This window comes from Apodemus sylvaticus, chromosome 14, assembly GCF_947179515.1.
Source record: "Apodemus sylvaticus chromosome 14, mApoSyl1.1, whole genome shotgun sequence".
Taxonomy (NCBI): domain Eukaryota; kingdom Metazoa; phylum Chordata; class Mammalia; order Rodentia; family Muridae; genus Apodemus; species Apodemus sylvaticus.
In genome coordinates, this window is record NC_067485.1 from 13,739,576 (window position 1) to 13,766,714 (window position 27,139).

Below are 27,139 nucleotides of genomic sequence, written 5' to 3' on the forward strand. Positions count from 1 at the left end.
ACCAGAAAACTAACAAACAACAACAAAAACTCTAAGAACTGATGGGCAGGATGCAAACTTAACTCATTAAAATGGATAGCCCCACGTTTACCAATGGCAAAAATACTGAGGAAAAAAAACCTGGAAACAGTACCACTCTCTGTATTCTCAAATAAAATCTATTATCTTAGAATAACCCTAATCAAGGACTTGAAAACACTAATGGAAGAATGAAGACACTAGAAGATGGGACATCTCCCACGCACATGGATTGGTAGGGTTAATATTGTCAAAATAGCCATCCTGTGAAAAACCAATCTATAGATTCAGTTCAATCCCAATAAAAATTCAATTGACATTCTTCAAAAAAAATCAGGGGAAAAAAATCTTAAAATTCACACAGAAACACAAAATACGCTGTATAGACAAAGCAACCAATGGGCAAAAACCCAATACTGCAGGAAATATTACCATATTTGATTTCAAGCTATAGTATAGAACCATAGTAATAAGACCAGTAACGGTACTGGCACAAAAGTAGATACATAGAACACATAGAACCCACATATAAGACCATACAACTACAGCCACTTGATGTTTGACAGAGATAAAGCAAACAATAGGGCTGGAGAGATGGCTCAGTGGTTAAGAGCACTGACTGTTCTTCCAGAGGTCCTGAGTTCAATTCCCAGCAACCACATAGTAGCTCACAACCATCTGTAATGGAATCTGATGCCCAGATTCAGACACATTCTGATGTGACTGAAGACAGCGACAGTGTACTCATGTACATAAAATAAATAAATAAATCCTTAAAACAAACAAACAAATGAATACCCCCACTGGAGAGAATATAGCATCTTTAAGAAACATTGCTGAGCAACAGTGCTCTACAGTTAGGGGGATGGGATTAGATCCTTAACTCTCACCTCCCACAAAACTCAACTCCAAGTGGATCAAAGTCCTCAACTTAAGACCTGATACTCTGAAACTGCTACACAAGATCATAGGTACTGGTGTTCTCTTTCTGATAGGACTACCACAGTCTAAGAAGTTATGCTAACAAGTGACAAATGAGATCTTATAAAATCTTACAAAATTATAAAATGTTGGCTTTGTTCAACAAAGGTGACTGATGACTGATTAAAGAAACAGCACAGACAATGACAGAAAACCTTCACCAGCTACATATCTGACAGAGGGTTGAGGTCTGGAATTATATAAAGAACTCATCGAACTTAACTCCAAGAAAAACAACAACCCAGTGACGAGACAGGCTGTGAAACCAAACAGAAAATTCAAGGCAACAAATAAAACCCAAAATCTGTAGCTTTGAGGGGAAATGTAAATTAAACCTAATGTAAGATCCTATCTCATGCTAGTTGGAAGGGCCAAGATCAGAATACAAATGGAGAGCCGGCTCATGGATGCTGAAAGAGGATCATTACCATAAAATATCATCATCAGTGAAGTATGGTGCTGTCATGGCACAGAGGACAGCCCAGATGAATCTGAAGCTTCGAGGTCACACCCAATGCTACTACCCTTTCATCTGTTCACTTGCTAATAATATTTTGTCGTGGTCTTCCGACACTTCAAACAAGTACTGCCTGCCTGGGACTCACCACAGCCTCATACAGGACTTCTAACAGCACCTAAAGAAACCACTCTTCAACAAATGTAAGGGAAGGAGAGCTCAAGGGTGGATTAAACCTGTGATTGACAGACCTCAAACCTCTTCTATTCCAAGAACATATGTTCAGCCACAGCTACAGTCACAGCGACACTTAAATACCTGGGTTGAGAATACTTGCTGGATTTCAAGTTCACTCCATCAGAAGCCGAACTCCTAGGTTTACTATAAGCATTAACATTAAGCCATCTCTCCAGTCTCCTCAGTCAGATTTTTCAGAGTCAAAAGATTTAACTGAAACTATGGAGCTAAAATCCAATTAGCTTATCCCAGGATGCAATCTTCCTTTTGAATCATGGTTGTTGTCTTGAGCCTAGGACTAAATGGATAGACAGATGAATGTGTGGATGGTTTAAAGGAAAGAAAGAAGAGAGGGTGACAGGATGGGTGGAGGGATGAATAGATGGTTGGGAGGAAGAAAAGGTTTGGCCGATCTGTGAGCCCTACACATAGTTTCAACAGTGAAACTATAGCACTTAAGACGAGTTTCAGTAGTAGGGCGGCTGGATGACGGGTGCATGGTGCTGGTCTAGGAACCAAGAAGACTGGTTCTAGTTTTGCCCTCAACAAATTTTTAACCCAGATGGGCCCAGATTTCTTTATCTTTATTGATTAACAACAAAGCCATTGGTCTGATACAGTAGCAAAGGTGTCAAGGCGTCAATGCCACACTAAACAGTAGTAAATAAGATGCTTGAAGTAAACTGGGGAAACAGTGAGGCATTGATGGCCCACTGTTACCCTCTCCATCCTCAAGGCTCAGCAGAAATATAGACGTGGAACCATCTCTTTGCATAAATGCAGCCTGGCATCTAGTTTTCCTATTTGCTTATACTATGCAATGGAAATTTGATAGTTGAATCTTAGTTTAAATTTCCCTCCAAATCCTGCTTGGCTAAAGCTGAGGCCTCTCTGAGAAGACATTTGGAAAGTTCTCAAGCTCAAATTGTTTGGAATATGGTTCTGAATTTGCTTCCATTTCCCTAATGATATACAAAGTGAGGTTTCTTCTTCCCTCTCCTCTGACCAGGCAAAGATGTGATGGAGTGTGTCAAATAGCAGACAAGCCCAGGAAAGGGAGTGTTCTACAATATGTCATGAAAGGGAAAAGAAAAATAAAGAAACCGTGAACAATTTGCCATGTTGTATACCTTGGAAAAGCCTGGTAAACTTTCTAGCAAATTGCTTCTAATTATAGGAAAGCCGCCACTGGTTTGGGAAGACTTGCCAGTGTCACTCCAGATTCGGTTCTTGGCAGACGCAGATGTCTCTTCCACTGTTATTTTGGTTGGCCTGAGTTACTGACATTTATCAACTGGACTGTGGCATTGCTGCTTCCACAGGGCTACATTCTCAGGCAGCAAGACATGGGCGCCAGGTGAAACAAGCCAATGGGAAGAGGCCTGGTACAATTTCCAGAAAGATCATCTGTGTGTTCTACATCCATGTTTAAATATGGTTATAGTAACAGAATTCACACATGCTTATTTCCATAAATACACCACCCATCCATCCATTCTTTCTTCCTTCTTTCTTTCCTGCCATCCCTTCCCTTCCCAAACTCACAATGGTTTCTGTGCTGACTTTAACCCTGATAAAGCATCAAGAGATCACCACAAACTTGATTGAGCCATTTGAGTATAGCCTCCGTATAGTCCTGCCTAGCTGCCTTCCACACTTGTTTCTCCATCTTTAATCTCACTCTTTACAGTTGTTCATAGTTGGTGTTATCTATATTTTTGGAGGTTTCTATACTTCATTTGTGTAGCATCTATGTGCTGGTCTATAGCTGGATTCTTAGTCCAGTAGAAATAGTATACACTCATATACATAGCTTTACATTTTCTATCAGTCCCATTATAGAAAACTACAAAGCAATCACAATTGACTTTAATGTCCCACATCTTACCAGCCTTTGTCTGATACCAGAGGTCACACTTACTGGAATGATATTACAATACCATGGGAACTCAACCTTCAAAGAGCTCCATTGAATTCTAAGGATGTATAGAGACAGTATCTATACATATAAGGATGTATAGAGACACTAAATATCACATCCTGTTTCCCTTAGTTTGTATTTCCATTTTCTCCAGCTCACCATCTCAGAAATGGGACAGAGCTTCCCACCGCTCCTGGGCATCCAGCACAGGTTAGAAGCTTTTGTAAGACTATTGCCTGTGAATAGAAATGTTTCTTTCCACAGGAAGCTTGCGGGATTCAGGACGCTAAAGGCTTGAACAAGACTCAAGTAGCTCTGAAAGTTGCAAAACCCACCAGGCTTCAGACTTTGCTTACAAAAGCAACAAGCAATTGCTGGGGAGTAGGGACTTTGGTGCAGCTGCCTGCAAGTCACAAGGGAATCCTAGAGACTTCCTGGGTGCTCTTTGGGCATTCCCTTATGCCAGGGTGGACATTTCAGTGGTTCCCTGTTGTTCAGTTCAGTCACATTCCCGGCTGCAGTAATCTCCCCCACCCCCACCAGTGCTTTTGTAAGTTACCCCAACAGACCCATTGGTTCACGGTATTTGTCTTGGGTAAGGAGTTTACTCATTTATTTGGAATGTCATCAGGGCCCTCTCTGGAGTGAATAGATGCTTGATCCCATCTCCCTATGAAAGCCATGCAATAGTGTCTGTGCCCAGGTCACTGATAGGAGCGAATGAACAGTGCTGTAGAGCTAGTTAGTGGTTGGGGGGTAAAGATGTGAGTGCCCCAGTGCCTCAAACCATGCTCTCCTAAGACAGACCAGCTGGACCCAGAGATGTGCAGAACCTCCTTTGAAGCAGGTTCTTTTCTCAGACTGGTCATTTATAGCCTGTCTCCCCAGGGTCTCCTAGCCAACCCAGAGAACCCCAAGAAATAAAACGCAGTCTTGTCTTCACCTATCCTAAGTTCATGTTGTGGTGTGTTCCTGTGGTATCATTGATGGGAAAACAGAGACAGAAGGACCTCTGGGATTACTGGTCGACCAATCTAATGGAAGTGACAAGCTGTAGGTTCAGTGAGACATCCTGTCTAAAAGAAAGAGTGATGAGTGACTGTTGGCCTCTGGTCTCCATATACCTGACCGCCCCACGCACACACATGCATGTATGCACACACTTTCTGTCTTCCTCCAAACTCTTATACATATGAATATAATAATCTAGAGATTGAATTCCATAGTATAAAGTGTGCAAGTTACATGTAAATTCTGTTCCACTCTACACGAAGCACAGATATGCTGGAAGGTCTTGAAGCTGATCTCTAGGGACCCAAGGAAAGACTTCTCAGGGATAAAAGTTACTTGGAAAAGGATCAAAGACAGAGCAGCTGTAGAGAGAGAAAATAATTAGTCTGGACCCCAGCCAAGTCAATAAGACTATAATCCATTCATTCATTCATTTATTCTTCAAGAGTTCAGCTCCTGCACTACCCCAGGGCCTTTTCTACAGGCAGAGAAAACCTGATTTCTGCTTTCGAGGATTTTTCAGGGCTGGGGATCAGCTAGTCAAGCCTATGGGCTCCCACAGTAGCTGTGGTAGGTATTGAGTTACCCAGAAAAGAAAAGCAATCAAGACTTTCAGGAGAGGGGGTGAAGTTGACCTCACCCGCATTGAGCCTTGGTAAGCCAGGCAAGCCATGGTCATGCAATGAACAGGAGTCAATTGGAAGAAAAGAATAGCCCTTTAGAAGCTGAGGGACAGAAAGCCATTGACCAGAAAGGTCTCAGCAGTGTGGCAATGTAGGGCAAAGCTGAAGAGCGTAAGAAGACTCAGAAGATCCAGCCTCCTCATCGTTATAGCTACCAAACTCGGTTAAGAATCATGAATCAAGCCACCATCTTCCCTATAAAGCCTGCTCCTCTTCCAGTGCTCAGGCTGTGCTTGGCTTCCTCCCCATTGTCTACCCTGAGTGCTCTGACTCTCTCTTCACTCTCAGTGCCATGTCTGAAGCATCCATGGTGCCTCTAAGTTCTACTCATGGCTACACTACAGTTGCTATCACACTAACTCATACTTCACCACCTGTCATGGGGACATTCTCATCTTTGGGAGTCATTGCGCCAACCTTACCTTGTCCACCTGTGTGCAATCCATTCTTCTCATTTTTCTCTGTTGTTCCCGTTTATCCTCTCAGGCGGCACTCTGAACATTTCGGAGGATCTCTCAGTAAGAAGACTCTCCACTCTGCTCCATCAAGTGGTCCTCCTCTACTTCTATTTGTTTGTTTGTTTGTTTGTTGGATTTGGGTTTTTTCTGAGACAGGGTTTCTCTGTACAGCCCTGACTGTCCTAGAACTCACTCTGTAGACCAGGCTGGCCTCGAAATCAGAAATCCGCCTGCCTCTGCCTCCCAGAGTGCTGGGATTACAGGCGTGCACCACCACCGCCCGGCCCTCCTCCTACTTCTAAGCACATCATAGTTGTCACGCCACCATTTCTATGCCAACCTATTATTTCTGCATGGAATTTCTCTTCACCCATGGAACTACACTAACCACTAATTTTTCCTGTTATGCTCCAGCTCAAAAAAAAAATGTCTGCTTTTCCTATGCCACTCTGCCTTTTCTGTTCAGACAAACATGTCCATCTGTGTCCTCAAACTCTGTTGCCCTCTTTCTAATACTATACTGTTCCATGGTTTCACAATGGCTTGTGTAATTCCAGTAGACCTGAGGAGACATGCTGAGCCACTCTCACTACTGGCTTTAATCTCCAAAAGCACAGCGTGCAACTCATAAGTACTAGAGAGCATTTCGTCTTTGTTGAGTTCCCTCGGGGCCATAACAGAAGGGAGAATGAATGACCAGCTAATGGGTTCGGTTCTGCTTGCAACCTTTTTTTTTTTTTTGCCAGTATTTGGCTGTCTAAAATATTCTTTTGAGTTGACAGACATTCCCCAAAACACATGTTCTCTTCCTCTCCTTCTCCCTCTCTGTCTCTCTCTTTTACCCTTTTTTTGTTTCTGTGTCTGTCTCCGTCTCTATTTCTGCCTCTCTTTCCTTCTCTCCCTGTCTCTCTTTCCTCTTTCTCTCCCTTTTCTGTCTCTGTCTCTCTATTTCTGTCTCTCTCTACCCTCTTTTCTGTCACTGTCCCTCTTCTTCTGACTATCTCTGTCTCTCTGTGTGTGTGTCTCTGTCTGTCTGTCTGTCTGTCTCTCATTCAAATACTAGCACCTAAAGCTACCCTGAATGTCTAGCCTGCATGACTCCTCATTTGCTTACTTGTATATCTGCTTCCTTACTAAGGCACTGAACCCTGTCCTCAGACACACTATGTCTATGGAGTAAGGCTTCCAGGCATGCGGCTGGCCCAGGACTATCCTACGAATGTTCCATTTTGGAATTTTGCAGCATAATACATCTGCTGGACAGCCCTTCCTAGCCCCCCATCTTATCTAAATAAATCCATGATGCCTCCAGCTCCTTCTTCCCTCTCCTCACTCCTCATGCTAGTCTGCAGATGCCCAGTCAGAGAGCAAATATCTCTGTGACAGCCCTGAGAAAAAGAGAAGAGCCCGTGTGTGTGCATTCATACCAACTGCCCATTCATTTCTTCTAAGTCTGCATTTCTCAGCAAATGGTGAACTCCTCTACATCATAGGCTGGACTCTTATTTTATGTAGCCTGGTAGCCTAATAGTCTAAAACAGCTCATAGAATGCATAGACTCTCAAGTGTTGAATCAACACGTTTAAAGAAAAAAATGTAAATGTTCAAGTTATTAGTAATTTTCCAAAAGAAAAAAAGTAGCATTGACTCCTTGTCCTGATGTCACCTCTGTTAAGTCCCATGTTTGACTGTTGTTTCCTCTTAGAGATGAGCTTTGTCAAACAAAAGCCTCAGGACCAAAAGTTACCTTTACTTCATTTAATGTACTCCGATTTACTGTTCCTTTTTATTATTGTTATTTTCAAGTTTAAAGTCGGTTTTGTGTGTTTCTCTATGTTATCAGTGAGATTCAGTCACCACTTGGCCTTCCCTGAGTAACGTCGCATTCTTAATGGACACATTCTCAATGGAGAAGAATGTCAGGGTTTAGTTATCAACGAGGCAGTGGTAGACCTTACATCTAAACTTACGAGGCTAGTAGGGCATAGCCTGCTCTACTTGCTGTCAGTGCTGTCAGAGTCATCTGTGTGTCTTCCACCTCATGGATGGCAAATCCCCTCTCCCCTTGCCTCAACATTCTATCATCTAAGAATGGCGTACTCACAACTGCACATGCACAGACGTGTGTGCGTATCAATGTAAGTCCCATGAGACTCACATTGTGAGTGTGAGCTCTCAGAGAAAGTGGACTCTCCAGATCCAAGGAAGAAGAGAGCATGTTTTCCTAAGCAGATTATTTGTACACTTTCTTTACAAAAGTGTAGATGGAGTCCCCTGCACTTCAGGATGTCTTTAAACTTAAATACACTCCACAGGCACTAGCCACGAGGAACATCTGCTCTCATCTCGGTCTCCTGTAGATTATAGAACACTGCTGTGTATCTGGTGCTGCTGACCAGGTTTGGTTATGCTAGGCAAGCACTCCAACTGAGCTACCCAGCCCTATAATACCTCTCTCTTGATGGAATTCACAATGCTGTTCTCAGAATCTATGGAAGGTTAATTGCTGGACCTTCTTACAGATACAGAAATCAGCCAATATTCAAGACCTAAAGATATCATTTATCTAAAATGATATGTATTGCATAGAACACACTCAAATCCTCCCTTATGATTTAAGTCATGCCTAGATTCCTCACAACACTCAACACAATGCAAATCTGTATAAATACTTAATTTTTAAAGGAAATAATGGAAAGAAAAGCCTGGGTATATTCCATGATGACTCTGTTACTTTTCTCATTGATGAGATCAAATTCCTGGCTGGCTACCTACAAGTTGAAGAAAGGTTTCTTTGGCTTGTCATTTAAGGAGTAGAGTTCGTCATAGCTGGGGAGGCATGGCACAAGGCAGCTGTACACCCTCAGTAAGGAAGCAGAGAGATGGCTGTTGCTAGCCAGCCCACGTTCCCCTTCTGGGTCCCCTTTGGGACCCCAGCTTGTGAGATTGTGGTGCTCACACTGAGGAGTGTATTGGGGGTGTCTTCCATCTTGATGAAATCCTTTTGGAAACACTGTCATGGACAAACCCAGGGTGTGTTTTGATGGTGATTTTATGTCTGACCAAGTTGAGCATGATTGACCATCACAAGGAGCTTTTCCTCACTGAGTTTGATGCATGTTGGTTGGCTTGCCGGAAGCAGAACCTATGGCGACAGAGCACTCACTGTTCACTACTCCAGTATCTTGGAGATTCCTTCTTTGCTTTTCTTCCTGTAACCATCCTCTTACTTTCAAGTCGGCCAGGAAGATGCAAAGAGCTTGCTCTAAAGTCCCTTAGTGACGTCCCAGTGCTGACGCGGATGTGAACAGTCACGTGGAAAATCTGGCTGTGCTCCTGGCCAACAGCCTCCACGGCTTCTATATTTCTGTCATCTGAGACAGATGGGAGCTTCTCTTCTTTTCTAGACACACACAGAAGATGAAAGAACGTTACTGAGAGCTAAGAGAGCAGTGACGTAGCTGTGGCATCAGGGAACTCTGGGCAGAAGTCCCAAGTGCTTCAAGTGACAGAGCCATGAGATGATGTGTGTGAGCTGAGCAGCCAGGGCCCAGCATCTGCTTGGAAGGAAACATTCCTGCAGACAGCATTGCTGGATCCTCACAAATAACTGGGATAAATAAGTAACCAAAGAGGCCACCGTAGACTTGACCCAGAAATGGACTTAGACAAGGAGATCATCGTGGGAGACCCTCGGTGTCTTGATCTATACTGTTGCTTGTATAATTGCTCCATGATAAAGGTATAAAAAATTAGATTCACGTGGGATTAATTGTATCCTGAATACGAGGATTTCCATGTTAAAAATTAAGTATGATTACATCTAAGGACTACAGGATACACCTGCATTCCACAAATGAGAAAGAATGTAACATCTTATCTATGTGGTTCAAATTCAGCTGGGTCATTTCATAGATAATGCCACATGTATAATGAAGGAATGGTTTTGTCTGTATCCCAGAGGAAGATGGGGAGGTCTAGGGAGCTTAGGTAATCAGCAAGTGTCGGTGTGATAGAATGACCAAGAAGGAAGGGCATCCAACGACCCTCCAGGCCCCTTGCTTCCTGCCTGTTTGTCGTTCTTTCCGATCCAAAGCCAATGGAACACACAGGTGGCTGTTACCACACAGAGAGGACATCTTAGTGGAGGAAAGACTTCCAGAGGAAAGACTTACAGTGTGCCATTCCTAACAGGTCTCAGGAGGGATGGTCTCTGATCATCAGGAACTCACCCCCAGGAGAAGCCAGAGTTTGGTGACCTCCCTTCCAGAGAATTGTGAATTCCAAGAACAGCTGAAGATGGGCAGGGTCTGAGGTGATCACGGGGATGCTAGTTCTGTCCTTGGATGGAGCTGCTGACAGTGACCATTTAGTCCTGTGCATGCTGCACTTAAAAGTCAATGCTGAAGCATTAGGTCATGGTCTTCAGTATCCAAATTGGAAGGAGAGCTCCCCAAGGGGTTGAGATACTGGAAACCAAGAGCTGACTCCGGAGCTTGAAAATCATGTCTGTTGTTTTAAACATTCTCCAAAGGCACTGACTGGGGCACTGCCATTTGCTGGCCGCATTCTGGGCCTAGCTGTGGGACTCTTTGCAGAGCTATTTGAAGCCTGACGGGAAGGCTGGCCCCTGAATCTGTCACTTCCTCTTGATCTGTTTTTAGAAGGCTCTTGACGGGGGAAAGATAAACTACCTTGTGTTTGTTGATAAACTGTTATCACAAACAAGGGTTTATGTTAAGAGGATGTGCGGGACCCTAGCTGGCTACTTACCTTGAAGGGCCGGAGTGCTAGAGACACAACTCTTTGTGCACCTGCATTGACCTTCAGGCTGCCCAGTTCTGGGTATCCTAGGTCAATAGAAAAGCAGCTTTCTGTACCATTCATACACTCTTCTCCCTGGTAACCCACACCCACAGTTTCTCCTATGCTGCTTCCATGACTAAACCAAAGGTTCTTAACTTATCAGTCTAAGCACTCCTCTGGTCTATCTACTTCCCATTTCCCCACCACCCATCATTTTTGTCTTTCTTAATCTCACTCTGATAATTTATTCCCTCCTCCATAAAGCTATAAACTTAATGCTTCCATACCCTTCTGCAAGCTGTGCCTGACTCATGCCCTTGCCTTGCCAGTGTCTCTTTGCCTTCAAGATTTAGTTTTACAGTCACTACATTGCCCCAGCTGGACAGAGTAATCTTGTCTGTCCTGTGTTTATCCCATTGGAGCTCTTGGCAAACCTGCCATGCCTTTATCTTCTCTCATTTCTCTACCAGGCCGAGACTTTTGTAAGGGCAGGAGCCTTATCTGACTCATTCTAATAGTCTCAGAGAGTGCATGGCGTAGCTTATGCCATATGTAAGATAAAGAGTGAACACAGGTGGGAGGAGTGGGGAGGAAGGATGAATTCTCCAAAGGAAACAGAAAAGAATCTTAAGCTCCTTATGACCCAAGTCTCCAGGATACTGCAACGACAGATTCAGGTGCCAGACTTCCTACACCAAAGCTCCCCTCTATCACTAGCTGTGAGGACCTGGGTGAACCACCAAACTTCTATCCCTATTATTCTATCCCCACCTACGAAGTAAGACTGAAAATACATGTAAGAGTGAGAGTCAACCCATAGCAGTTGCTTGCAAGAATGGCCACATTAGCAAAGGGACTAGCATCGACTGCTATAACTAGTCAGTTCCTGTGGTGGTTTGAGTAGGTTTAGCCTCCATAGATTCGTTCAAATGCTTGACTATGGGGAGTGGCACTATTAGGACATGTGGCCTTATTAGAGGAGGTGTGGCCTTGTTACAGGAAGTGTGCCACTCTGGAGGTGAGGCTCTGAGAACTCAAATGCTCAAGCAACAAGTATGAAACGCATCCATTCTCCTGGCTGCCTTCAGATCGAGATGTAGAATTCTTGACTCCTCCAGCACCATGTGTCCCTACACGCCATGATTCCCACCATGGTGATAATGGACTAAACCTCTGAAACCGTAAGCCAGTTCTAATTAAATGTTTACCTTTATAAGAGTTGCCTTAGTCATGGTATCTCTTCTCAGTCATGGAAACCCTAACTAATACAGTCCCCAGATCATCTCCTTGTTACCATTCCATCCTGGTCGTCATGTTCCTTTAGAGCCTGATATTTCTTTCCTTAAAGCTGGTAGATGAGGAATAACAAGGATCATGGTATAAAGAGCTAATCCTAACGATCATGCTCTATTGACCAAGGCCAACCAGCGCCATACAGCTACAGGCTCTGAAAGAAGTGGGGACTAAAACATTTGGAGGACACAAACACCACTGGTCACCTAAAAGTTCTCAATACATTCAGATACCACTTTTGTAAGTAGAGGAGGGGAAACCAGCTCTGAAATAGTATATACAATAATTCTCAATGAGTACTAGAAAACCTTGCCAGCGACCAAGGAGAATTCTTCTTTTCTAGAGGCATAGACACATTTTGAGTCTGCTCTGGGGAACAACATGCTTAGTTACACATTTGCATTTTTACTGGGCAGATGCTTCCATGTCAGTGAGGACACTGCTCCAACAAAGACAAACAGAATCTGAGGTGGGGCAGAGCCTGGAGGCGACTTCATGCAGGTGATCAGCTCTGGGTCTCTGCAGCTGGATCAGATTGATTAACTCCCTGCCTGCCGAAGATGCAGGGTCCATATTTACAAAATATGCACCTAAAAAAAAGCGTAACTTTGGAGAGGATAGCTTCAGAGCTTACTTCTAGCTTTCAAAGGCCAGCCAACCCATGAAATGGGACCTATATAAGGAAATGACATTGGACAGTATCTTAATTTGAATTTTATTGCTGTGAAGAGACATGAGGACCAGGACAACTCTTAAAAAGGACATTTAATTGGGGCTGGCTTTTAGGTTCGGAAGCTTAGTCCATTGTCATCATGGTGGGCATCATGGCAGCGTACAGGCCAGCATGGGGCTGGAGACGAAGCTGATCATTCTCTATCTTGATGCACAGGCAGTGGAAGGACACTGCCCCCACTGGGTGTGGCTTGAGCCTCAAAACCTGCCCCCACAGTGACACACTTCCTCCAAGGCCACATTTCCTAATAGTGCCACTCCCTGTGGGCCTTTGGGGACCATTTATATTCAAACCACCACAATGATGGTGGTGGGGGAGGGTTAATAAGCATTATCTGAAGTCAGGAGGAAAACACAAATGGATTCTATGTGCATCTGCATCTGTAACACACACACGCACACACACACACAATCTCTGCAGCAACCTGGACATTGGTGTCAGCATGTTACCTAAGCTTAAGCCATTTGTGCCAAATTTACCAGATGAATACATGCTGTTGAGTGTTTTTTTTTAAAAATTGTTTTGCAATTAGAAAATAGCTGACACTTAGTTAATTCTGCCCCCAAAGTCAACAGCATTTGAGGTGGGGTAGAGCCTGAAGAAGGAGGCATCACGCAGGCGATCAGCTTTGGGTCTCTGCTACTGGATCAACTTGATTAACTCCCTGCCTGATGAAGATGCAGGTTCCACATTTATGAAATATGCATGACTTTGGAGAGGGCAGATTCAGAGCTGTCAGCCAAAGATGCCTTAAAGAACCCACAGGTTAAAAGACAACTAAGTAAGGATTCTATCTTACGAAGACATGGGTGGTTTTCTTTAAAATAGGCATCTCAACAACTTTGTCCTTGACACCCTGGCCCATTAGTCTCATCTGTGTGGTAGTGTGCCGTGCTGAATATTTTGTTTGTTCAAAGAATGTTCTGAACTTCTTTGTTCGTTCTTTCCTGATCCTACCGAATGCAGTGTAATAGACTTAGAAGCCATCCCATCAGTTCAGGAACACCAGCTGTACAAACAGTAGCTGGCGGTTTCCAGCTCCTTGTGTTGAATCAAATCTGGGGAGCAAATAACTCGGAGGAGAACAGATTCCCAAAAAGGCCAGCGTGTTCATGAAACTGTGTCCCAAACAATGGTAGTCAAGGGAATGACCGTCACCAAAGGGCCCTATCTGATCTAGCCCAAGTGCCAGCAAATAATTGTCTCCTGGGACCTCAGTCCTGAGGCCATCAGGGCTCAAGGCTGGGCTTCTGCAATTACTCATTCAATTTGTTCAACTGTTTGCAGAATTTGAACATGTTTACAGAACTGGGGGAGAAAGGAGAGAACAGAACAAAGGAAAAGAGTGGCCACCATGTGGTTGACATTTTAGAAACTCAGGAATTTGGGCCAGCATCATGCATCCACTCTCTCTGGGGGGCTAGGGATGAGGATAGCTCCCTGTTAAACCTTAAGGAGTACGGTGTCCGAATTATTTTACAGATGCCAATTCAGCATGTCCTAGGGCTAAAGCCTGGGGCAGGGAGGAGCAGCTTTCCCTTGGCATCCCTCCCTGTGGCTGGAGTCCTCAGCCGACTTTCCCAGGAACACAGCCAGTGTTCCAACTCTTGTTCTTAAATGTCATCTCTCTGCTAGGCACTTAGGGGGCATCAGAAATGTACTTCACTCCTGCCCTCCTGTAGACTCCAGATTAATGTGGGAAGTCCATCAGGAAAGACAATAAGGACTTCACATTGGGTCAGGGAGGTGGAATGTGAGGATTTGAGTGTGAGTCTCCAAGACCTCACATTAAAGCTATCCAAGGTGGCAAATGCCTGTTATCCTAATGCTGGGGGTAGGGGAACGAGACAAAGTGAGTCCTAGGCCTTGCTGGTCAGTCTGTCAAGTTGTCTGTCTGTCTAGTGGAATAGATGAACTGCAGGTCTGGTGAGAGAATCTGTATCAAAAAATATGATGGATCTGTGATTGAGGAAGACACTTGATGTGGGACTCTGTGTAGGGAGCTGCTTGCCCGTTAACTGTCGTTAACTGTCATTAACAGTTAACAAGTCCTTATTTGGGTGGAGCCTGTTGAGTCTTGCGCCTTCTGCGTGGATACAGCCTATCAGCAATGCCCACGTGGCTAAGCCTGATTGGCTGGCGATTAGCATTTAAGGGCTGGGCTGATTCTCTCGGGGTCAGAAGTAGTAGTACAGGGGAGAAGAAGAAGTACAGGGGTCCTGAGTAAACTGCTCGAAGAAGATCTTCCTGTGTTGCGTCATTCCTTGCCGGCGAGGGTGGTCGCGACAACTCTGGCCTTGACATGTGCACATGTCCTCATACATATGCATGCATGTATTCACATGCATGTTCACACACATGGAACTTCAAACAGAATGCTTGATTTAGCTGAGAAACTAGAGGCAGGAGCAACACAGAGGCAGATCAGGCAGATAGACAGGCAGACAGACAGACAGACAGATGATAGATCAATAGATAGATAGATAGACAGAGATATATAGATATATGTTTCTTATATTTATGTGACAATAGGGCTTACTGGTAGAGCACTTGTCTGCATCTTTAAGACTTTGGATTTTATTCTTAGAGCAAAGGTGGAGAAGGAAAAACAGAAATAATACATGTGCCTTATAGCTAGTAAGGAAACACAAATCAAATCTACAATAAAATAACACTTTTGTGGTGGTTTCCCATAGTCTCATAGATTTGATCACCAGGCAGTGGCATTATCAGGGAGTATGGCCTTGGAAGAAGTGTGTCACTTGGGGGTGGGCTTTGAGGTTTCAAAAGCCCAAGCCAGGCCTAGTGTCTCTCCCGACTGCCTGTGGATCCGGATATAGAACTCTGAAGCTCCTTCTCCAGCACCATGTCTGTCTGCCTGCCACCACGCGTCCCCCCTCTGGCCTCTCTGGTGGTGAATTCTTGAGTAATTTATACACCCCTGCAGTTTTAGGAAACCACCTAGTTACGCTTTTTTTGTTTGTTTTGTTTTGTTTTGTTGAGACAGGGTTTCTCTGTGTAGCCCTGGCTGTCCTGGAGCTCACTCTGTAGACCAGGCTGGCCTCGAACTCAGAAATCCACCTGCCTCCCATGTGCTGGAATTAAAGGTGTGTGCCACCACTGTTCCGCTCAGTTAAGTATTTTTTAACAGGCAAGTTCAAATGATGTGACATGAATTCTTTCTTTTGTTCCCCCTTTCAGTCCCTCCCCCTACCCAGTTTTTGAAAAAAAATTATTGTTGAATGACTTCATCACTCTGGTCTTCTAGTTGTTAGATCAGTCTGATTAGATGGGAAGGAAAATATAATCCTTTGAGAAATTAAGGATAAGGAACTCAGTTGCAGAACCGCCCATCCGTGGGACAAACAAGCGTGTGGGTTTGTTACATTTAAACACGTTGAGCTACCTTAATGCAAGAATTTTTTTTCTACCAAAAGTAGTTAAGCAGAGATGGACTTTTCCTGAACTTTCCCCTTCTCCTTTGGGCTGATTAGCCAACTGTGTCAGATGGTGAATTTAGACTCTCACCAACGGCATGTGACTTACTCACAGACTGAGTCAGGGATAAAACATGGAGTCCATCTTGACCCCATGTGCTTACCAGCCCAGTGTGGGTTTAGGTGCAGCCTCTTTCTGAAAGAATTGCCTTGCCCAGATGCTTTCACTTGGCCCGTGTGTTCTTGCATACAGCACCTAGATTGCTCGTTGTGTCCAACACCCAAGAAGAGGAATCTAACCAGCAATGCAGTATTTCCAGGGCAACACAGAGGGTGTGTTTTTATAACAGGCACAGGAGCCGGCTCTGCAGGGAAAGGCACTTGCAGCACAAGCCTGCAGACCCGAGTCCAAATCCTCATGTCTGCAGTGGCAGCACATCTATTGTCATAAGACAGTAGGAGGGTCCCTGGAAACCAGTGGACTTCTAGCCTGGCTTGTGCAATGGTGAAGAGGCCATGAATTAAACAAGATGGTGGTCTGATACCCAAAGGTTGTCTTTTAAACCTTTAGAGTGCACAGATTAAGGCATGCTTTTAGGCTTGTTTTTCTCGCATCTCAGGGGTGTGGCTGGTCATCCTAAGCTAATAATGCCGATTCCAAGGTCTGCTTGACAGATTTAGACTTCTTGGCTAAAAGCTAAGTAAGCTGATTTTTGTTAGTTAGTTAGTTAGTTAGTTAGTGTACTGGCTGGTTTTGTGTGTCAACTTGACACAAGCTGAAGTTATCACAGAGAAAGGAACCTCCCTTGAGGAAATGCCTCCATGAGATCCAGCTGTGAGTCATTTTCTCAATTGGTGATCAAGGCTGGGAGGGTCCATTGTGCGTGGTGCCATCCCTGGGTTCTGTTCTGTTGGACCTGGGTTCTATAAGAAAGCAAGCCAAGGGAAACAAGCCAGTAAGCAACACTCCTCCATGGCCTCTGCATCAGCTCCTGCTTCCAAGTTCCTGCCCTGCATGAGTTCCTGTCCCCACTTCCTTTGGTGATGAACAGAAATGTGGAAGTGTAAGCTGAATAAACTTTTTCCTCTCCAACTTGCTTCTTGGTCATTATGTTTTGTGCAGGTATACAAACCCTGACTAAGACAGTTATTGCTGTTTGTTTGTTTTTGTTTTTACAAAAATAAAGGTTCTCTTGATTAAAAAAATCAAAATTTTTCTATTGAGCACCTAATGAAAACATTTTGACTTATTTGGAGTTTGTTCTGCAGGGTTCCCATTTTTGTTGGTCTAGTATTCCTCACCAAGTTCCCTTTCCTCCCTATATTCTGTGTCACTTATTTTTGTGCCATTTTGAATCTTCCCTCTCTACCTCAGCTGTCAGCCATCACAGACTATCATTGGTCCCATAAACCTGAAAGAAACCCTTTCTTCTCTAAGCATCCTTGGTCATGGTTGTTTTATCACAGCAGCAGCAACAACAACAAACGTAACTAAGACAGAAGCTGCTACCTGAGAGTGCCCTGTTGCTGTGAAGAACTTGACCATGTTTCTTGAGGAATATAGAAGATTCTGTGGCTTTGAACTAAAAAACTATTTGAACATTGTAAGCAGAGTTAGTGGGCCAACCTAGTAGGAGTTTGGAAGACAATGGTGCTGAGTGAAATGTGGAACATAAAGGTCACACTCAAGAGGTTTCAGAGGGAACAGTATTAACAACTGGGCTAAAGAGCATTCTTGTGATCTTTTGGCAGAGGACATGGCTATTTTCTGCCCACATCCAAAGAACTCGCCTGAAGCTCAATTAAAAAGTAATGGACTAATTTCTTGGCAGAAAAGATTTTGAGAAGACCTAATATTGACTCTGTCACGTGGTCATTCGCAATCACCCTTGTGCAAGTCAACAATGAAAAAAAAAGAGCAAATGGGGTGGAAAGAAATACAAAACGTACAGTTTGGCAAGGGAGAGGGCACTGCACACTAAAGGTTACAGCAAGCCCTGAACTGGAAGAAAGTCTATAATTGTTGCATTGAGATCTGCATTGGAATAAAGGGAACTCCGGAAGTGGCCTCAGGGCAAAACCCCACTCAGGAAAGCTTCAACAGGTGGAGAGAAAAATGCTGAAGGGCTTTTCTGCTGGATTCGAAGCTGGAGCAGAACTTGGTAGTGTTATCCACTTGGTGCTAGCTTTAAAGTCACACAGTGAGATAATGGAACCTTCCTCCATAGGTAGCTGCGGAGGCCAGGCTCACGACCTGACACCCTGCATGGAAGCCTTGAGAGGCCATTGCGTGAAGCTGAGCTGTGCAAAGGAAGTTTGAACGATGTTGGGGACTGTGAGGTGTTCAAGGTGCTGGAGCTGTGAGGCATTTGCAACGAGAGTTGCACAGACTGAGTGATGTGCTTTTCCCAGCAGCAAGCCCAAAAGGACAGAGCATCTGAAGCCTTTGACACTGGACAGGGAGTGGCATGGCTATCTCTACAAGTTCCTTAAATCCAAGAGCTTTTGGCAGGCTTTCCCACTTGGGAGTTAGATGTGATATGTGATTGTTGCACTCCAGAGCAGTGGTTCTCATCCTGTGGGTCTCAACCCTTTGGGGATTTTCGATGACCCTTTCACAGAGGTTGCCTAAGACCGTCAGAAAACACAGATGTTTACATTATGATTTATAACAGTAGCAAGGTTACCGTTATGAAGTAGCAATAAAAGTAATCTTATGGTTGGAGGTCACCACAGTGTCAGGCACTGTACTAAAGGATGGCAGCATTAGGAAGATTGAGACCCACTGTCCTGGAGGGAGTTATGGAAATACAAGAATCCTTTAGTTTCTTCAGGGGCACAAGAAGACACACTCCTGACTCAGTTGTCAATTCTGCCTCAGTGGGCTCTGATGTGGACAGCAACAGCTAAAGTGACCCCTGTCTTAAGATCTGTTCTCTAAACAGAATGCAGCACTGTAGACCCCGAATGATAGACCACAAGGGCGCTATTGTGCGCTCACATGAGACCCCCCTACCCTGGGATGCTTTGAGGTAATTTAGGAAGTTCTGAGGGGCAAAGCCAGCAAATAAAGTCAAAAGACAACTCCATCTGTCTTCCTGTGGCTTCATTAGTATGCACTGGGTTGGAAAAGTGGGACTATCACTAGGTTTCTAAATATAACAACTTATGAACACTGTCGGTGGGAGAAGAATGAGAGATTTTTCGCGTTCTTCTGCAGAGATTCTGCAGCTTGTAATTTTGTCTGAAAGGAACAAATACTACTTTGATGACAAGAAAATCTGTTTTCTCAATGTGAAACTACATTCTGTCTCTTTGCCTATCTCTCTGTGTTTGTATCTGTCTGTCTGTCTCTCTGTGTCTCCCTCTCTGACTCTCTCTCAATGTCTATGTCTGTCTCTCTGTCTTTGTGTGTCTCTGTCTCTCTATCTCTGTGTGTCTCTGTCTCTCTGCCTCTGTCTCTCTTTCTCTCCCTCTCTGTCTCCTCTGTCTCTCTGTATCTCTCTGTCTGTCTCTCTGTATCTTTCTCTCTGTCTCTCTAACTCTCTGTGTATGTCTCTGTCTCTATATGTCTGTTTCTCTGTCTCCATCTCTGTCTACTTGTCTCTCTATATATGTCTCTCTCTTCCTCTTTCTGTCTCTCTGTCTCTGTGTATGTGTGTCTCCTCTGTCGCCTCTGTCTCTCTGTCTGTCTCTCTGTGATGTTCTCTGTCTCTCTGTCTCTGTCTCTCTAAGTGTGTCTGTTTCTCTGACTCTGTCTCTCTGTCTTACTCTGTCTCTCTGTTCCTCTGTCTCTCTGTGTGTCTGTTTCTCTGTCTCCATCTCTGTCTGTCTGTTTGTCTCTCTGTCTCTGTCTCTTTCTGCCTCTTTCTGTCTCTCTGTCCCTGTGTATGTGTGTGTCTCCTCTATCTTTCTGTGTCTTTCTCTCTATCTCTCTGCCTGTGTCTCTGTCTCTATGTGTGTCTGTTTCTCTTTCTCCATCTCTATCTGTCTGTTTCTGGCTCTATCTGTCTCTCTCTGGCCCAGCCCACTATGGGCAGTGCCGCCACTGCTGGACTGGTGGTCCTGGGTTCGTTAAGAAAGCAGGCCGCGCAAGCCAAGAACAAGCCAGTAAGCTGCACCCTCCACGGCCTCTGCATCAGCTCCTGCCTCCAGGTTCCGGCCCTGCTTCAGTTCCTGTCCTGCCTTCCTTCAGTGCTGGACTGTCATAAGGCAGTGTTAGCCAAATACATCCTTTCCCCCCAGCCCCCAGGTAGCTTTGGTTGCTGTCCCCGTTCTCATCACATCCCAAGCCAGCTTGCGTGAGTCTTGCTCCATCATGCTTTCCCCTGCCTGTCTGCTCTTCCATCCAGACATCTTAAAACCCACCTCAGCATGGCCCTCCCATCTCTGCATGCTTTCGTGTCTCCATGGCTGGAAGCTGGGCACTTGACTATTTCCTGTGGCAGGAACCTTATTCTCTCCTCTCTTCAACACTTCCCGCCAATGCACCCATATCTCATGTCACACTGTCTTCCTACACAGTATACCTCCCAAGTTACTCCAGATCTCACCTCTGTGGATCCCCATTGTCTCCCCGGGGACACACTCTCAAGCTTTTCTTTGGGGTCCCTAGCCTCAGATGGTTCCTTAGGGTAGCACTTGAGGCATTGTCGCAGAAGCTTGTGGACAGGTTAGTCTTCCTGTCTGCACCCTGTGAGCTCCTAGGGACAAAGCCATGTCTCCTGTAAAACTGTGTCCAGAGCCTTACACTAAGGCAATACTAATAGTCTGTGTCCTTCATGGTTGAATGAATGAATGAAGGAAGGAAGGAAGGAGAGTGGTTACCAGATCTGACTTTCTTGCTGACTCTCTGCTGAGGAAATGCTACCGAATATTCTGGCCCCACCCCTGTACCAGCCCCAGCCACCAGATCTTATCTGAAGTCAGTCTGGGTGTCAGGTCAGCCTTTCAGCATGATGTGAGCTTCAGGGACCCTCTGGTAAATCATTTGCAGCAGCCAAGGGGCTTTTTGGAGAATGAGTCACTTGGTCACTGCGCGCAGAGGCTGGTGACCCGCAGAGAGCTTGTCTACAGACACCTTTGCGGGCAGCCATTTGATTTCCTGAGCATGGGAAGGACTTTATTTCAGATTCCAAACTTTATTGCAACTTCTGAGTGACTGCCCCGGCCCCACTCGTGACCCCGAGGTACTTACAGTGATTCATCTCCTCAGGAAACCGTGCATCCCCTGGGTCTGCCTGACGATGCTGGGCAAGGAATGCTGGGCATGGTGAGAAGAAAAACCCCTTTCTCGTTTTCAGTCTCCCAAGCCGCCGAGAGAAATATTTCCTGTGTTCCAGGACTCCACAGCCACACAAAGTCTAATGTCCCAACAGCGTAGATGAAATAGCTAAACTCATTGCCTCCTGGGAAGCCGTGTGCTGAGTTCCCTGGGGCTTCCAAACCACTGTGATTTGAAGTTTTTACTGTTCGGGAACCAACACGGCTTGGTTGGTTCTCCTGAATTATGAAAGATCAACAGCGTGGTGCCTTTTCAAGCTGAGGAACTCAGAACAATTTTAGCATGCTGTGATTATTTCAATGTTTTAATTGAAAAATTCGACCCAGATCATATGCACAGGGTGTACTGAGTTATCTCGAAAGCATTTAGATACCAAAGCATCAGACTAGTAGCCCAAATTGGCCAGATCTCAAGTCAAATTGTGAAGTTCACTCTTCGATAGGACAGGCCTCCCGTCCTTCTTGTACGCCTTCTGTCCTTCTTCCCCAGGCTTCCCTGCTCTTCCCAGGACAGACACACTGACTTGCTTGTTGTTTCTTTAGATTTGTTTCTTGTCTCTCTCCCAATTAGAATGTCAGGTGCCTGAGTGGAAGGGTTTTTTGTTTGTTTGTTTGTTTGTTTGGCTTTTTTAATCTCAGCAACTATAGCAGAGCTTACGTCCTAAATGAATACTTCCAGTGGATTCAGACTGATTTGCAAGACTAGTCTGGGAACATTCAGGTTGGAGAGATGGCTCAGTGGTTAAGAGTACTTTTCAGCTCTTCCAAAAGACCTAGGTTCTCTCCCCAGCACGCACACAGGGTGGCTCAGTACTGTTCCAGTTTCTGGGTGATTCGGTGAGTTCTTCTGGCCTCGGTGCACCCCAGGCACGCACATGACACACAGACATGCATGGACATGGACACCCATACACAGAAAAGGAGATAAATTTAATAGTAAAAAATAAAAAATTATGAGAATTGTCATAGGAAAACTAATTTTTTTCTCTCTCTTTCCCTCACATAACACTTTTATTGATTCTCTGAGAGTTTCCCATCATGCACCCCACCACAATCACTTCCCAGTCTCTCAGTGGCCTCCTGTCCCTTAAATAGAACTGAGTCCTTCCCTACCCATAGCCCCCCCTTTCTCTGACAAAGCTATCAGTTATGGAGAGCTACACTTCAGCACCTCTGCCACACTTTGTAAGAGTTCTCTTCCATGGCTTCCTGTCTAGGCTATTACTTTAGGGAGGGTGGGAGGAATTGGGAGGTAGTGGTTGTCACAAAAGCCAGGAAGATTATTATTTTTTTAATCCCAAAATAGAAAATGGTAAATGTTGAAAAAGTTGTCAAAAAAAAATGGAACCTGTACACACGGCTGGCTGGAGTGGCGTAGAATGCAGCTGTCGCAGAAAACACTTGTGTCATTCCCTCAGAAAGATGAACAGAGTCACGAGGACCCGGTAAGCGCACAAGAGACCTGAAGCCACACTCACAGAAGTATTTGTATATTTGTGCCCTCAGCAGAGTCAGGGCAGCCAAGGGAGAGGCAGGCCGTATCCATCTCCTTCTTCTCGGGTGAATAGAGAGACCTCACAATGCAAACACAGGACAAGGAGCATTGCTTAGTCTTAAAGGGAAAGGCCACTGTAGAACAATCTGTCAGATGTGTGCAATTAGCCAGACGCAGAAGGACAAATACTTTGTGATTCCATTTATACAATGCACCTGGACTGGTCAAATTTATAGAGACAGAGGGGAGAGTGGTGACTGCCACGGGAAGTGACTATTCAATGAACACCGTGGTACAGCCAAGGGAAAGGAAAGTATCCGGACTGATAGCGGTGGAGCCCGCTCACGCCAATATGGATATGCAAAATGGGGTACCATCGAACTTTACATTTGAAATAGCTAAGATGATGAATGTATGTTGATGCTTATTTTTCCATAATGAAAATCTAAAATTTTTTATGAGACACGGTAAGTGGTCTTCCATAGAAACAAAAATGTACTAGCAATGGTTTTGGTCCCAATGAATTCCAGAGACCCTTCCTTACACCTCTCAGGGCATAGATTCCAGAGCTGCCAGCTTGGCTTTACCTTGTCACTGGTGTGAGGAGGAGCTTCTCTGAGAGGAGAAGGAAGAAGAGAGGGGAGAGCCATTGCCCTTTCGTGCTGGGCATGCACCAATCATTCAGTGTGAGCTAGCAGCATCACCCTGTCTTCTCACAGTCATCCTAGGCTTGCAAAAGAATCTAAGGCCCATGGAGAGCTTAAATAGCCCACCCAGGGCCGACACTTTTTTACTGGGCGTTCTCCAGGAACTGGGAACTTTGCAGGGTTCAGGGAACCAAGCAGTAAGTAAAGAACTGAGCTGGTCTCACAGAGAAGGCAGGCCGTTAAGGAAGTACCCAGAGTAACACATGATCAGACGGAACAGGTGCCATAATGTGGTCCCACAATTACCCGGAGAGGCTGAGACACTGAAAGTCTGGGGGATTGGAATGGAAGCGAGGGTAAGGAAGCTCCTGCAAGGTATTATGGGCCAACCTAAGTATCCGGCTTGATTGGAAAGGCAGCAGAATCCCTGGAAGGCTTTTGACTGGGGAGGGACTGAGTGAGTTGGGAGCCCTGCTCTGGGTGCCAGGAGAACGGGTTAAAAGAGGAGCGAGTGTGTGAAGCGCTCTTACTAGACCTCAGCTAAGTCTGCATGGTCTACAGGGCCAGAAAGCCACGACTGGGTTTACTTCCCCAGCCCCTATGACCAATACCTGCTTTTGCTTACCGCTCAACAAATGCTCCATGAATCCCGGAGACCGTTCACAGCCTACCTGAATGTTGAGCTTCCTTAAATCTTGGATCAGAAGCATCTAAGATGCTAGACGGTGATGTGGATGGAGAAGGTAAAAATCTATGGAATTTGTGAGGTGCTTGTGTATCACTGCTGCAGTCGGGGAGTGTTGAGGCTGTTGTAACTTGATTTGGGAACTTAGACAAAGCCAGTCTGATTTGCATTTTACAAAATTCTAACAGATCCTCACATGCCTGCTCAGATTTATCACTTGTAACTTCCCCTACAGCATTCTGTAAAGAATTCAGGTCTAGAAGACTCCGTTAAAATTCAGCCAGTATCAGCAGTGAGATCTGCGTTGCAGGCAAACACAATTTGCTCTCTGTTAAGTCGTTCAGGGCTACGAATAGAGACTCCAGTGTTGAGTTTTATAACTGACACACCATACTTACGTGTCCCCACCCACCCAGACCAGTCAAACCACTAGATCACAGTCACTCAGAATGAAGTCATCTTAGAGATTGCTCCCTTGCCTCAAGACAGAAAAGCTATAACCCCAGAAGAGGCAGATAGACTCAAGCTACTAGGAGCACCAGCAACTAGAAATGCATTTATTCTGCACCTACTGTGCACTGGAGCATCTGAACTCAAATGATAGGGAATTATATCCTCACTAAAAAAACAAACAAAAAACCAAACAACAACAAAAAAACAAGGTTATCTCAGTTTCCATGCAGCTTTGGTTTGCATTTGGCTGGTTTTATGCTAAGAATCCCTCTGTCTCTGAGTCATTTTTGCAACCATTACCTTGAACAGTTCTTATCAAACCAGAAGACACATATCACCAACCCTGCAATGGAGAGAGGCCAAAGTGGCAGAGCCTGTGAGGTAAAGAACAGGGAGTAGAATTTGTTTCAGCTGGCTAACTTCCAGTACCAGGTTGGGTTAGGTCTTGTTGGACAAAGGGGCCCTGTGGGAATCCCCAAACAACCCATGCTCTTGCCAAGACTATAGGCTACTCCTCATAAAACAACGACAAGGCCCCCATTACTGAAGACAACATCACACAACTCATTGATATCAAGTCAGTAGCTACATAGAACCTTCACCCCTACATTCCAGTGTCTTTGATGCAGGAAGGTACTCTGCATGCTCTCAAAAGAGACACATACACACCAAGCAAAATCTTCATCTACACTGGTGTACCGCATACAAGACATATTAAGGCAATGGCACAAGCCTTGTGGGAGTAGCCAACCAATCACTGATTTGACTTAAGGTCCACTCCACCAGGTCCGATGGAACCAGTGCCCAACACTCACTGGGGCAAGAATCTGAGACTAGATAGCCCAGGGACCTTTGTTAGAACTAAATAATATTGCTCTAAAAAATGGGAGGAATGTACTGATAAAATGACTCCTAAAGGCTTTCTAATATACTCGTATATCAGTGCCTGGCTCAGCCATCATCAGAGAGACTTCCTCTTGTAGCAGAAGGAAACAAATGCAGAGATCCACAGCCAGACATTACACACTCTGAGAGAGACCTTGGAACCTTGAACCTTAAATGGGATGTCACCATTAAATCCCTCCCCTCAGGGGTCATGGAATCTGTCAGAAGAAGAGTGTAAGAACCAGAAGGGGTCCAGGACACCAAGGCTCTCTAAGCAACACGAGCAAAGCTCATATGAACTCACAGAGGCCGAGGCAGCATTCACGGGGCCTGCCCGGTTCTGCCCAGGTCCTCTGTGCATGTGTAATGGTTTCCAGTTTAGTGGTTTTGTGGGATTCCTGAGGAAGCAAATTGTCAATCTCTGATTCGTGTGTTTTCTCTTGGGCTCTTTTCCTTCTGTTAGTTTGTCTTGCCCAACTTCTACGTGATAGTTTTTTTTTTTTATCTTATTTTATTGTGTGTGTGTTTTTTTTAAGAATGAATGATATAAAGGTTAACAACTGAATTCTCACTGACACCTGCTGGGTGAGGGAAACTCAGCTTTCTACAGTAGAGTGACATTGGGAATATCAACCACCCCAGGACAGGCCTCCTGTTCAGAAGAAGTTCACCATCATAAGACTCCACAAGATTATTATTATCATCATCATTATTATTATTTTGCCTTTTGTTTATTTGTTTTGGGGGGTTGTGTGTGCATATGTGTGTGTGCTTTTATAGTTTGGTGGGAGGTTGTTGTTTTGTCTTGGTTTGGTTTGATTTAGTTTGGTTTGGTTTGGGGGAGATATGATTTTATTTTGCTTTCTTGATTTTGGGGAGTTTTGTTGTTATATTGGATTTTTGTTTCTTTTTTTGAGAAAGAACTTAAAGTTGGGTAGATAGGGACTGGAGAAGATATAGAGGGACTTGGTGGCAGGGAAGAAATATGACTACATTGTACTTGAATTTTAAACTTGTGAAAATTTTAAATAATGAAAAATATAATAGTAATGATAAATAACAATAATAAAAGAATTTGTACCTGATGGCCAATAATCTTCATTCTGATCCTTTCTCTGTGTCCAGCAGGCCCTTATACCCTCAGATTACCCAGTCTAAACCTTAGATCTTGCCTGCTTCCCAATTGGTAAATGCCTTCACATTCATAATTAAATGGGTCAACAGGATTCCCAAATCTCTTGAATCTTCTTCAGGACAAGAAGTCGGGGGCCCTTTTTCCTCCACATGATTGCCCTTAGAAAATCTGAGATGTGTTGAACTGGTGGGCTGCGGGACTTGTCTGGACCCCACGGGCTGTCCCTAGGAGTGGCTGTTCCTAGGAGTGGCTTCGCAGACTCTGGGTTGTACTGAGACTCATGCAGCAATTCTCCAACCATCCCATCCATTGCGAGACGGGTTCCATCATTCTCTTTGTGTCATAAATTGAGGAAACCGAAGTCCATAAAGATTAGTCACTTTTCTGTGCATGCAGACAATATCAGCAGGCTCAACGGAGCTCAGACCACATTTCATGGAGATGCTTATTCACCTCAAGAAATGCCTGTTGGTGGAATGGTTGAAGTTATCCCTGACCCTCCAGAGTCAGCCTGTTTCTGG